At 36.8% G+C, this 14,681-nt stretch overlaps 1 protein-coding gene across 1 annotated transcript in view; it reads right to left on the minus strand.

The window, feature by feature from the left end:
• Positions 1-14,681, minus strand: part of LOC120522910 — a 58,910-nt gene that overhangs the window by 31,675 nt on the left and 12,554 nt on the right. The window lies entirely within an intron of this gene.

The following is a 14,681-nucleotide window of genomic DNA, read 5'->3' on the forward strand; positions in this document are numbered from 1 at the left end:
GCTAGATAACTGCACATGACTGCCATTAGGTTTCGGGATTAAATCCTTGGACCCATTGTCAGACCCTATGCTGGTGCTGTGGGTCCTGGGCCTACAATACTTATTTTTGAGGTGCTGAAGCACCACAAGAAACAGTCCTGTCTCCTTTTATTTTCACTCTATACACCTCAGGCTATAAATATAACACCAGGTCATGTCCCTTGCAGAAATTCTCAGATGATTCTGCACTTTTGGGGTGTATTAATAAGGAAGATGACCAAAGTATTGAAGTCAGGTGGAGAACTTTGTTTCTTGGTGCAAACAGAATTGTCTGTAACTCAACGTTAGAAAAAACAATGAACTGGCAATTGACTGTTACTGCACCAGATAACCTCTATGTTCAGCCACCATATAACTATATAAGAATGGGGCAGAGCTGGCTCTTTTCTCATAGGAGACTTCATTCCTTTAATGTGTGTAATGATATTTTTCACATCTTCAATAAGTCTGTGATGACCAGTGTAATTTTGTATGGTGTGCTGCTCTGGGTTGGTAATATCACATCAGAAGAGGCCCACCAAATCAACAAACTGATTAAAAGGACAGGCTCAGTTATGGGATGCACTCTGGACTCCTTGGAGTAGTAGCAAAGGAGAGAATGAAGACAAAGCTGAGTGCCATTATGAACAATGCTCCACATCCTCTCTCTGACACACTAACAGTCAAGCCAGAAGTTTTCTTTCTTTTTAATTTTCTTTCATTTTAGTCATTCTGGTGTGTGCTCACACTATAGTGTCTATCTATCTATCTATCTATCTATCTATCTATCTATCTATCTATCTATCTATCTATCTATCTATCTATCTATCTATCTATTTATACATTATTGCATCATGGTGGTACCTCTTCTTTTGTTATGGTTTGATGATACATAGGAATGTTGCAGAAACTATTAATCTTATTTTGCCAAGACCTTATTTCATTCTTAATTTGCATCCATCCATCCATTATCCAACCTGTTATATCCTAACTACAGGGTCACAGGGGTCTGCTGGAACCAATCTTAGCCAGTACAGGGCACAAGGCAGGAAGCAAACCCCGGGCTGGGCACCAGCCCACTGCAGGGCACACACACACCCACACACCAAGCACACACTAGGGATAATTTAGGATCGCCAATCCACCTAACCTGCATGTCTTTGGACTGTGGGAGAAAACCAGAGCACCCAGAGGAAACCCATGCAGACACGGGGAAAACATGCAAACTCCATGCAGGAAGGACCCGGGAAGCGAATCTGGGTCTCCTAACTGCGAGGCAGCAGCGCTACCCACTGTGCCACCGTGCCACCCCATTCTCAACCTGTCATCACTATTACCTTGCAAAACCTGATGAGCCAGTCCTTTTCAATTGTATTATCTATTTTTTAACCTAATTATCCAGATATGGTTGTGACAATCCAGTGAATATGCACTGGAGCACTGGAGGTGACATCAATGCCTGGACCAGCGGTTCTCAAACTTTCATATTTGGCTGTGGCTGTGTACTTTAAAGCAGGCACATATTAGTCATTAGAGCTATGCCTTAGAAATGTTTTATTTTAATTTTAGTTATAATGCATTCGTTATGATTATATGCTTGCAAATTTAAATTTGAAATAAAAATGTAAAAAATTAATTTTGATGTCTTGTTCATTTATTCGATGCCCCCCTTGTACAGCTTCAGCACCCCACATTTTGAGAACCACTGGCCTGGACAATGTGTCAGTCCATCACAGTCCATCCTGTGGTTTCGCCAAACCAGGAATGAAACAGGACAAACTTTAAAAATCAATAGACGTTGGTACTATATCTGATCACGTTCAGCTCTGATGGGAAAGCTTTCCCCACCTGGGGAGAAAAGCACAAGGCCATGATATCTCTGGCAATCAGCAGCTACCCTCTAAAACACATGGAGCTCTGATCTCTCTCTCAAAAACATCAAAGGTTACTCCTTAACAATCTGTAAATGATAATGTCTGTTGAACAAACAGGTATCACTAGCTAAGCGGAGGCAAGGTGCACTCCAATACGTGGCAAGAGGTAAGACTAACTCGAACGGAGGCTGTCAAGTGAATGAGGAAGGCCCTGTCCCCCTGGTCTCGGCGCACAGCTACTTTTTTGGATTTGCATAAATACACCAATACAGCAAGCGAACTATAATACTGAGAGAAGATGCAAAATCAACCGGAAAGTTCAAGCAAATTATAGAAAACAACCAGATCTAAATCCGTTAAGTAATTCTCTCATGAAAAGCAGACAGACATAAAGCGGACAGACATACAGACATAACGCGCTTGGACCACAAAATTTTTAAAACCGTTTCTTAGTGAGCACCTATGGACCAAGGGTAACCTACATTCCAAATTTCAAGTCCCAAGTCCTCATGGTTCGGGAGATTTCGTGATGAGTGAGTCGGTGGTATTTATATACAGTATACAGATTCAGGGCTGGTGCCACCATTAAGGTGAATTAGGCATTTGTCTAGGGCACATATGGACCTAGCTACACAGGTTAGCTACCAAACAGTTGGTTGGCACACTAATAAGCTTGGCCTAGGGTGCAAAATAACCTAGCACCAGCATTTATTATATTTTATTATATTTCTAGCTATGTGGTAATAGAATAAATTTGCAAATATTTGATATCTCTTGCCCTATGTTTACTCGCAGCATTTGTCATATGGCTTTCTTCAGTGTCCCTGTGTGTCTCAATCTGTCTTGACCAATAACTCTTTTCTCGATCAAGTTCCCATAAAGCCTGCTTCTCAGACTCATTTCGAGCTGTATTCCCCTTTTGAGTACTGTCATTGGTAGAAGGGTCCCCATTACATAGATAGATATTTATTTTCTTAACCAATTTCATTTTTTGAAATGACAATAAACCAGGCTTGACATTATTGTGATAGGAAGGTAAGATATATTTCACTTTTCTAATAAGATTACATCCATTTTAAATGCCATTTTGTTGTTCAAAAAGATATATACTATATTAAGTATGTTACAATATAACTGAAGGTCTACATCTGTTTAAATACAGTATATTGTATATTGTGGCAGACATGTGCACGTGTACAAAAAATTACAGTTTTATTTGTTCACCAAAACATATACAGTATACCAAGTATCATCTCTTGGTGATAGATGGCAAACTCAGCCAACCACAAAACTGCAATGGAAAATCTTTATTAAAAGAGATCATAAAAGAAGTACTAGTGACAGTTTTTTTTTTTTTACTGAACTTCAAAAAACATTTAGTCTAAGCATTGAGTTTTAGATACAGAGCCACAAAGCATCCTTGTACAGCCATTCCATCTGACACTACAGCATATTTTTAATTATTTGCATTATTACAATTAGGTTAATTTAGTGATGTTTTGGTCTCTGACAGTAAAAGACATTGAGACTTTCACCAGATTTGAAGTTAACAGACTACACCGAATGACTTCAAAGCACCACACCCAAATTTCTTCATGCACAGATTAGAAAGCAATGTTTTTGCAAGGTACGTGCAGTATTCTTTTGTATTATATTTGAGAAAATTAGATATTAAGTTTATCATTTTGAGATTAAAAAATATCCATCTACTTTTTGATTTCATTATATAAATGTAACAAGCAGCAGGAATCAGAGGCTATACTGGTGGGACTGAGTGCTTGGCAGGAATCATCCATAGACAGAATGCCAGTAACTGGCAGTGCCTATTGACTCATGCAGGGCACTAAAGAGTCGCCAAAAGGACTGTAACTAATCTTACCTACTAAATCCGGTGAATATAGGAGAAATCAGTAGTATATAATGATTGCCAGATAAATGTAATGAGTAGCATAATATACTAAAATGTAAAGTGTTGTTTTGTTGTTCATATTGAAATTTTAATAGATTAGATTAAATTAGATTAATACCAAGGGGAGATTTAGAATAATTATACTTTGTCATGTTAATATTCATAAATTTGGCATTATATCAAGCTAGTAGGCAAACATAGAGCAATCTTATTGAGTCGTCCACTGACATTTTCTGGCTGTCTTATCATACACTGTGATCTTTTAACATACCTCCCAAATTATAATCTAACCACAACCCCAAGAGCTTTTAGAAATAGACTCTGTTTATCAGCAACCTCCCACGTGCCAAATATGAGCCACACTATATATGCTCATTTCCTTTTTGAGATGTGTTTTTGACCCTTATCCAGTAGGAACCTCAACATGCAGGTTTCTAATTTTTGACTTTAAGTAGGAAGCATATTCATCTCTTCCCTCACTGTATCATTCACCTTAGCCATTTGCTTTCTCTAGTTCACTGCTCATAAAAAGATATTCAGATGTGAAGCTGATGACTTATCAAATGGCTGAATGATTGACATATAAAAACTCTGACTGATCTGGTTCCAGAAAATCAATAAACAACCAGAAGCCATTAACAAAAATCATAAAATATGTGACAATGTCATCAGTGCACAGTATTTTCAATAATAAGAGCAACAAGGAAGCTTAGCATGCTGCTTTACAGGAATAGCCATTAAGAGTATAAGAATAAAATATAAAAAGTAGTCAAATGTCTGAAAAATTTTGTGTTAGAAGTTAGAAAAATGAATGGATAGATAAAAGTGTACAATCATTTGTCATCATATTTGTAATGTTATTGAAGAAGGACACCAAAAAATGTGCATGTGCAAGGAACTGCAGTGAATAAACACGGCGTGTAAGCATTCTTGAATATGAAAAATCTACCCAAATCAAATTTCTTGGAATTAAATTATGTCAGCCTCAAAGTGGCATAGACAGGAATCTTGAGTTGTCTCTTGTATCATCAATATTTGTTTCTGCAAATTATGTTAATTTTTTTTATCACTCTGGGGTTGTTCTTTTCATCGCCCATTACCAAATTCACACTGCCTCAGCCTAGATGGTGCTGATTTCTTTTGCAACTACAGTGACTAATAGTTTAAATAGTGATCAAAACATTTTTCTGTTTCTAGAAAACAGAATACAGACAAACATTCTGTTTCTAGAAAACAGAACGCAGGCAAACAACGTGGAAATTACACAAATACCTTTAATTTGAAGAGTATGTCCAATAATCAGTAGAACCTGAGACACTGAATATCCACCAGGGTTTAAGTGTGCAAGGTGAAATGTGAAAGGTGACACACCTGAAGAAAGGATTCAATACAACACAAGGTACAACTGACTGAAGTCAATATAGGCAGCCTGCAAGGGATCTGGTGAGGGCTTTGACTAACCGCTGTCATAAAACAGGCAAAAGAGTTAAAGGACAGGCCGCACAAAAGAAATGTATATACTGTATGGCAAGAACAATCCAATTAGATTTAATCAGACCAGTTTTGTTTATTTTTGTGCAGTACTATTCACTCCGAATTCAAACACTGATTTAAACATACTGTAAATTAGCATAACCATACATCACGTACATGCAAAAACACACATGTTGATTTACATAAATATTAATAAACCAATCAATAATAAACAATTTAAAATAATGACCGCAAACAAATAGTCTAGCCACATCTCATTACAGTACAGCAAAGGAAAATAAAACTCCATTTAAAAGTGGTAAAATTAACAATAAACATGGGGAGACTGCAGTCCTTTGGAATATATAAAGTCAGACTTGGGCCTTCCCTGGGAATCCCATAATAACCATATGTCACACACACGCTACATTCCATATCTCTGACATGCTGTCTTGATGTTACATTCCATGGCTGGGACTGGTAGCTTTATGCCTCTGTGCCTGTGTTTGGTTAGGAGCTCTGTTCAAGAACAAAGTAGTATTGTGTTGTTGCATTGTAGTTCTGAGATGACAATGATAGCTTGGCCATCTAGATCTGTGAAGAGGATTACTTGTGTTCTGTTTTTTGTGTTCTATTTACCTCATTTTTGACACCCGTTGCACACCCAACCTACACTTTATGGACAAATGTATTGGGGCATACCTTTTAGGTGCTGACTTCAGGTATTTCAATCAGACCCATTGTATAAAATCGACTGCCAAGCCGTGTGGTCTCAATTTACAAGCATTTGTGAAAAAAATGGGTCGTCCTGAAGAGCTCAGTGACTTCAAGCGTGGTACTGTGATAGGATGCTTTGTAATAATAAGGTTGATAAAATTTCATTCCTGTTGAATATTCTGTTGTCAGCTGTAAGTGGTATTATTGGAAAGTGGAGGCATTTAGGAACAACTACAACTCAGCCAAGAAGTGGAAGACCACGTAAAGTCACAGAGCGGTAAGGTGCACAATGTTTAAGAGTCGCCAAGGATCTGCAAATTATATATCTGAAGAGCTTCAAACTTCCATTGGCATCAATATAAGCACAAAAACTGCGTGAATGGGCTTCCATGGCCAAGCAGCATATGCTAGCCTCACATCTCCCAGTCCAATGCCAAGTGTCAGATGGAGTGGTGTAAAGCACACCACCACTGGAGTGTGGAGCTGTGGAAATGTGTTCTTATAGAGTGATGAATTACGCTTCTCTGTTTGGCAGTCAGATGGGCGAGTCTGGGTTTGGCGGATGCCAGGAGAATGTTACCTGCTTAACTGCTTTGTGCCAACTGTGAAGTTTGCTGGAGGAGGCAAAATGGCTTGGGGCTGTTTTTCAGGGTTTGGGCCAGGCCCCTTTCTGCCATTGAAGGTCAATTTTAATGCTTCAACATACCAAGACATTTTGGACAATGCTATACTTCCAACTTTGTGGAAAAAGTGTGGGGAAGGCAATTTTTTATTCCAGCATGACTGTGCCCCAGTGCACAAAGCAAGGTCCAATAAAGACATAGCTGGATGAGTTGAGTGTGGAAGAATTTGACTGGTCCTCACAGAGCCCTGACCTCAACCCCATTGAACACAATTGGGATGAACTGGAAAGGAAATTGTGAGCCAGACCTTCTCGTCCAACATCAGTGCCTGATCTCAAAAATCCTCTAAAGAAGGAATGGGCACAAATTCCCACAGAAACACTCCAAAATCTTGTGAAAAGCCTTCCAAGAAGAGTGGAAGCTGTTATAGGTGCAAAGAGAGGACCAACTCTATATTAAAGTCTATGTATGTGAATGCAATGTCATTATAGGCCCTGTTGGTCTAATGGTCAGGTGTCCCAATACTTTTGTCCATATAGTGTAACTGGAAGGGGGTCTCTCTCTGAATTGCCTTTCCTAAGAATTCTTCTATTTTTTTCCCTATAAGGTTTTATTTTATTGTCTTTTTAGATAGTCAAGGCTAGCAGACCACCTAAACATAGGGCCCATTAAAGCATATTGAGGTATTCCTTGTGTGATTTGGGGCTATACAAGAAAAAAACAACAGAAATCTGATGTGAAATCCACCATGATCAGTTCTGTTAAACTGACCAGGATGTTTGCAAATCACAAATGGAGAAGTGAGCTTAAAATAAAAAACCTTTAAGAAACAAATATGTTTTTACTGAGTTTGTCAGCAGCTGCCAGTATTTGAGGGTTATTTTAAGCAATTCCTGTTACATTTTACATATTTATATTTATTGATTTTCATTATTTTATGCCTTTTGTATACATCTTCATGTTGCAGATATCTTATGCTGACGAGGGGATAATAAACCTTTACATACCTCCAAAAAGGTATGCACTGTTTCTATGCTGTATGTAGTTTTTTTGTGTTTTTTTATATTTATTATTTTAGTATCTCTTACAAGATTGTTACAATTCAGAAATCAAGCTCTTTGCAAAGGCATTGTTGAGGTGTGCCAGGTATTCCGCAAGATGCATTTTCAGAGCTGGGTAGCATTTTGATTCCATTAATATAAGAATATGAGAAGACAGATCAAAGCCTAAGGAAGTGGTTCTTCACTGACAACTATAAAAAAATTTCCATTCCTTCTGAAACTGAAGAACTGTAAACCAAAATTACCTTAAGCTGCCTTAGCCTTTTTAAGTGTGGTCAAAAGCATCGCTTTACACTTTGAAGCTTTTAGCTACAAGTAAAACAATTGTAATTACGATTTTGTTCTTCTTTTACTAAGCATTTTCTGTCACTGAGAAAAGGTTTATTGTGAGATGAAATGCGCAAGTCAGTGACCCTGTCATACTCTAAGTTTTCTCTGGAGCAATTTTAGTTACTTTTGAAGTTTTGTGTCTAATTAGACTTCCGATTTGACTGTTTCTATGCTCAACATGGCTTACAGAGAAAAGACAGTGCCGTAAACATCTCACTATTGAACTTTTACTAAATCAAGGTTATTTTTTCTTTTACTTTAATCTTATTTTTCCTCTTTTTTCAAGTTTTGATTGTTACACTGAAAAATTTTGAGTTTCTTTAAAATAATAGTGGACGTGCTGTCATTTGTAATTGTTTTTTTTTGAGGAATTCTCTGACTTAATGTCAATTTTAATTATGAATTATGACACACTCCTAATAGTTGGCGACTTTAATTTTCATACAGATAATCAGTATGACCTGGACTCCTGGACTCTCTTGATTTGAGGCAGCTCGTTAATCAGCCTACACATAAAGCAGGTCATACGTTAGACTTAGTGATTACTAAAGGACTGAATGTTGATATAAAGCAGATCATTGATATCGGTCTATCGGACCATTTTCTTCTACTTTTTAAAATAGAAATAATGATAAAAAACCCCCATGAGAAGCATATTGTTAAAAAACGCTTCTTTGATTCAGCAGCAGCTTTAAAACTTACAAACATTCTAAGCAATCAGTCCGTTTATAGTGCCCACTACAATAGTGAGGATAATGTAAATAATAAGGTGGAAAGATTTAATACTAAAGTGAGAGCTGCTGTTGACATAGTTACACCTGAAAAGACAGTGAAAAAATCTTCTAGCATTGATATACCATGGAAGACCCAAAGAGTGTCTGATTTAAAAAGAACATGCCGTAGAGCTGAGCGTCAATGGAGGAAGACTAAACTTACTATCCACCACGAAATATTAAAAGTCAAAATAACAGAATACAATAACACTGTCCGTCTTGAGAGGCGCTGCTATTTCTCTAAGATTATAAATAACAATGCTAGTAATCCCAGTGTCTTATTCTCTACGATAAATTGTCTGATAAACCCAGGTAACTCAAAGGAATGCCTCCTAAGTACTTCCAGTAAAACCTGTGAGGCTATCGCTGTATTTTTCAACCAAAAAATTAATAATATTAGAAATAACATAGTATATCTCCCCAACACTAAGGATCCTCCTAAACCCCAGCATTCCGTTATAAACAAATTAAACTCTTTCACTAGGATAGATTTATCTGATTTACAAAAAATAATATCTCAATTAAAACCCTCCACCTGCGTCCTTGACCCAATACCAACAAGGTTTTTCAAAGAAGTATCAGGCGTGCTAATTGATAATGTTCTGGACATAGTAAATTCGTCACTAGATACTGGGGTCTTCCCAGACTGTCTTAAGACTGCTGTAGTTAAACCCCTGCTCAAAAAAAATAATCTCGACCCCTCTGCTTTTGAAAATTTTAGACCCATCTCTAACCTGCCCTTCTTAAGTAAAATTCTGGAGAAGGCAGTCATTATGCAGTTAAATGACCACCTCAATAAACATGCTATTCTTGATAAATTTGGTAACAAGATAAAAAACCACAGATCCAAAAGGTGACTATTCTTTTACTTTTACAAGGGCTGAATTAACACAGGACTGCTGCTTTTCATATTGCTTTTGAAGTTGGGAATCTGTTTTTTTCTCTGCAGTCAGGAAGAAGGCAATATGGAAGAGTTTCCATGACATCAATCACCTTGCTTCTACAGAGCTCAAGTATAAAGGTGTCATATCATGACTAGATGGAGATATTACATCTGAGAATATGTGTGGTGGCTGCAATGATGCAGACGTGTTGCTATTTTGTCATGTTTCCTCCGCACAACTATTCATTAAATGGGGGTCTTTCCCTTTAGGTGCTCTCTAAACCTGTTTACTTTTACATACCTTTTACACTGAGTACTCTAAATAAATAGATAGTGCTACACCACAATGAAACACATAACAAAGTACTGTAGGAAAAAGAGGGCATCACCCATTCTGCTTGACTTCAGTGGCACACCAGGCCTGTTAAGAAATCAGATTTAACAGGGGTTAGACATCCAGCTACATAAAACCCCACACGCATTTCAAACTAGGTTACTGAACTTGCACCAGGATCTGCCTGGACTTCCTCCGATAACAAAGCTGCAAATCAGAGATGAGCTGACATCTTTGCCAAGGCCCTCTCTCCAACAAAAGAGAGCAAAATTAGACTCCAGGCAGGACAAATACCTATAATTCAAGAGATGGCAACTAGGATGGACAGAACAACTCGCCTATTAGAAGACACTGGCTTTGGAAATGGATGTGACTTTAATCCGATCAGGAGAAATAATGTATTCCCATAAAACTCTCTGCACCATCCTTGAGAGGATCTGTGGGATATTCACTGGGATTCTCTCAGGGAGGGAAAAATATGCAAAATGACCTTCTGAAGCCTGGTCTCTGAAACTTACAAAGTTATGAATTGCTCTTTGTTAGAGAGCCAAACCTGATAAACTTTTCTCTTTGTGAACGTGAGAGCAGAGATTCAGTTTGCCAAGCTAAACAGTGAGCAAGTCTGAAGACTGAGAAGCAGCCATCATGCGAAGAAGGGAATTTCAGCATCTAAACTCTTGTGCCGGAAAGAGTGATGCTTTTCCCTAAGTTGCAGATGGCACAGCAAAGGGCCTAACAGCAGAAAGTAAACTGAAAAAGCCGCATCACAGAACCCCAAAAACAAAGGATCATGAAGCAAAGAGAAAGAGTGCATTCCAACGCAAGACGAATCCTTCATTTGAACCAAGAACAACAACAAAGCAACAACTCCACACATCACCTATAAAAACCTGGTATCGTAAAACTGTGTATTTGTGCTCAGATAAAGTAAATCTCTAAATACCAGTAAACAGCCGGTTTATATGCTATAATGTATGTTTGTATGTGTAGTTCATCTGTCTCCATTCTTACATGTCAATATATACATATGCACTTATCATACGTCTGTAATCCCTGGATTTATTAAAAAACTGCATTATTCGGTTCCTTAAAACAAATGTGCCTCAGTTACCTTGATTTAAATTTAAAGGGTGGAGACCTGCATCCTACAATGGAAGAAGTTTTGTATCAGTGATGACATTGACTTTGTAGACAGGTGTGGGAAGCGTCACACATGTGGTTTAATGTTTTTTTTAATGTTAAAGTTGCTGCAAGAAAATAAATTCAAGTAAACCAAAGTTAAATATAAGACATTTTTGGGTTCCATATTTTTCTTATATTTTATTTTCAGACATCTGCTGAAATTAGGGCTGCATTTTCTTCCTTTTAACAGTGTGCTTCGTTTTTGTATAGCATCGATGATTACCTGATTAGCTCTTTTAAGATGATGGTGGATCATTCATATAGGGATTTCTACCATTCTATATTTTTTTATAGAACAGCAAAAAAAACGTGAGAGAGTAAATTTGCAATCTGAACATCATTACAATGAACTTTACAGTTTAAACACAAGGAGCTAAGCTCATTCTAAAAACTGAATCACTCATTAGTCAAACATGCCAAGATCAATAAAGATTTGTAAAGACTTCGGAAAATGAATTATTAATGCTCACAAGGCTGGTAAAGGTCACAAAACATTTTTAAAGACTTTACTTAAGATCAGGAAGACAATGGGCAAATGAAATTAAAGTAACTGCCACTAAAACCCTTCCCAGGAGTTGACAGCCAATAAATGTAATCCAACCACAAGGCATACATTACTCCAGGAGGTGGAAAAGAACCCTCTTATATTGGCTAATGTTATTTTCATAATAAGTAAAACCCTCTGGCAGAATTTTGTTATGTAAAAATATTAAACAGTAATAACAGTGCCTTGGTACTCACATTCAACTATCCATCCATCCATCCATTTTCTAACCCGCTGAATCCGAATACAGGGTCATGGGGGACATTCAACTATATAATCTAAAATGCTCCTTGAAGAATTTTCAAGGGAAAAACAAGAACAGCATGCAACTTACAAATGTAAAATTTGGTGAAATTGAAATCCTAAATTAAAATAAGACTTATCTGGACCTGGCAGTAAGGTTGTTTTTGGTTTGGACCACTTTGCAACCACTGGAGGACCACTGAATATGGGAGAATGTGAGTGCATCTGTCCATGATGATAATTTAAAAAAGAACAAGTATGAGTCAGAAATGTTCAAAAATGAGTTCAAGTGATAGAGAAAAATGGGTTAAATCTTAAATTACTCTAAAGATACAGGAAACACTTAACTGAAGTTCAACTAAATGGGTTTCATCAGGCTCTTAATGTAGGTGCTCATATGTTTTTTCCAACAAAGCTCAAATGATTTGATTTGATTTTTCTCATCATATTTGCTTTATCTGTTACCAGGATTTACATGAAAACCAAATCACATTTTGGATGAAATCCATTTAAGATAAGAATGTTTCTAAATGGTTTCAAACACATTCCTTCAGTGTTTTACAAGTGAATTTTGCACAAGTAGAAAAAATACCAGAGGTCACCATGTGCAACAATCATATGGAATATATAAAAAGTGTAACATTCACTTCTTTTTTCTTAGACCACAGGCTGTTGACCTGGCATGATTCAAACTGTGAACGCCTTGGAGCAACTTGTCAGCATTATAGCTGACAAGGGTGACAACCAGATAAAACACTGACTAATAATTTCAGGGCATTTGTTTTGAATAATAATAGTAATAAAAAAAGAAAGCTAAGATCAAAAACCATCGAGAAGAATCTCAGACCTTGTAAACCATGAAGCGTTATGGAAGGTGGCTGTGAACTACAGGGGATTTACACCATAATAAGTGGAATTTTTATTTTAAATCTGCCAAAGTGAATTTGTTCTTGGCAAACTGTAAGCAACCCGGAGACAAGCAATGAATGTACTTAACACAAATGAGACTTGTGAGCTGCATAACCCAAAATGAAACAAATTCAATTCTCTGCCTCAGACTACTGTCCAGACCGATTCTGTTTAATTTAAATTTTTTTCACTATCTTCCTTCTCCATAGACGTCTTCTATTAGCTTTCAAACATCTTCAGGACCCCAGATACCAATTTAAAGAAAGGTATTTACATTACAGATGGTTCAAATAAACTACGTTGTGGGACCTTGTTTAATAACACAGCAAGCACATACTCTTGGTTGAATTTTTATTTAAAATTCATAAAAGACACAAGGCAAATAAAATGGCAAATACCAAAGATGAAACTGTAGATTTAAGAGATTCAATAGTTTTCTTGGAATTTAATAATTTCCCTTTCTCCTTCCTGTTACTAACTGAGGTTCCATCAATGTATGTTGCTTATGTTGTTAGCATTCAAATTTTTAAGGTAAGTAAATAAGTAAAAAATAGACTATATTAATGGTTCATAACTGAGACTTATTTATTTTGCATTTGTATTTAATGTGTTGCTAATATTTTCATTATTGCCTTTCAAACTTTACATAAAGGGTGATTAAAAAAATTGAACATTTTTAAAAGTGTTCTGCTCAGTACATAACTATAACACAAACGATATTTTATTCATCTTAAAAATGATGACTTTGAGTCCATTGGAACAGGTCAGTCCTTTAGTATGATTTATCTGAGACACTTTGTCACTTATCACCATCAATAGCTGACGTGGTAAATGTAATACATTCCGCTGTTTTCACAAAACACAAAAATCTAGAAAAAAATTAAATGTAACTTGAAACTTTGGTGCATACTAAATGTTCATTTGATAATTACTTATTGAGTACTACATCTTTGGAAGTGTTTGATACTTTTTCAATATCCCTGCATTTTATTTGCCATATTAGGTTATCTATATATATAAAAGTCAATGTGTGTGTGTGTGTTTGTATTTATGTTCCAGCATCACTTCCGAATGGCTGGAGCAATTCTCATGAAACTAGGAACACATGTTTCTCATTGGTTGACTAAAATACTGTAGGGTGAAATCAACCCTAACCCACCCCTTCTGGGTAGGGTGGGGGTGATCTTGTGGTCTTGTATGCATGTTATCATTCAGTTGACACTCGGAACGACCACCAGAGGGTGAACTGGAGGTGACTACCAGCATTCTTATTGTTTGAGCACCACCACGCGCCTGTTGCTTTTCAAATTAAATAGAGTTGGCCGGTTCTGAGCATCAATTGGGTCAGTGTTTCTCTACGTCGGTCCTGGTGACCCTCTATGGCTTCAGGTTTTTGTTCCAACCAGATTCCTAATCAGTGACAACACCTGATAGCACTGATCTCATTTAATTAGCTGGTATTATTTTTCTTTTATTCTACGTTCAGAAAAGTACAACAGCATGATTTTTACATTCATAAAACATTTAGAAATATTCCTGCTTTTGCTATAAATTTAAATGCTTAACTCTCTTTTGTTGATTTCATTATATTTGCCCTTTCTCTGTGCAGTTTTTCCCCTTTGTTGTATCTTATTAATGACAATTAAAAAAGAGCAGAGCAGACATTCTGGCAAACAACACTGAATAATCAAAGGCTGCAACTACTTTAGCGGTCAGACACAATAATTGGTAAATAATGCATTAATTAAACAATTAGAACACCTGGAAAAGTAGAACGAAAATCAAGATGAAAATATTGTTAAAAAGAA

Source organism: Polypterus senegalus, chromosome 2 (genome assembly GCF_016835505.1).
Source record: "Polypterus senegalus isolate Bchr_013 chromosome 2, ASM1683550v1, whole genome shotgun sequence".
NCBI lineage: Eukaryota > Metazoa > Chordata > Cladistia > Polypteriformes > Polypteridae > Polypterus > Polypterus senegalus.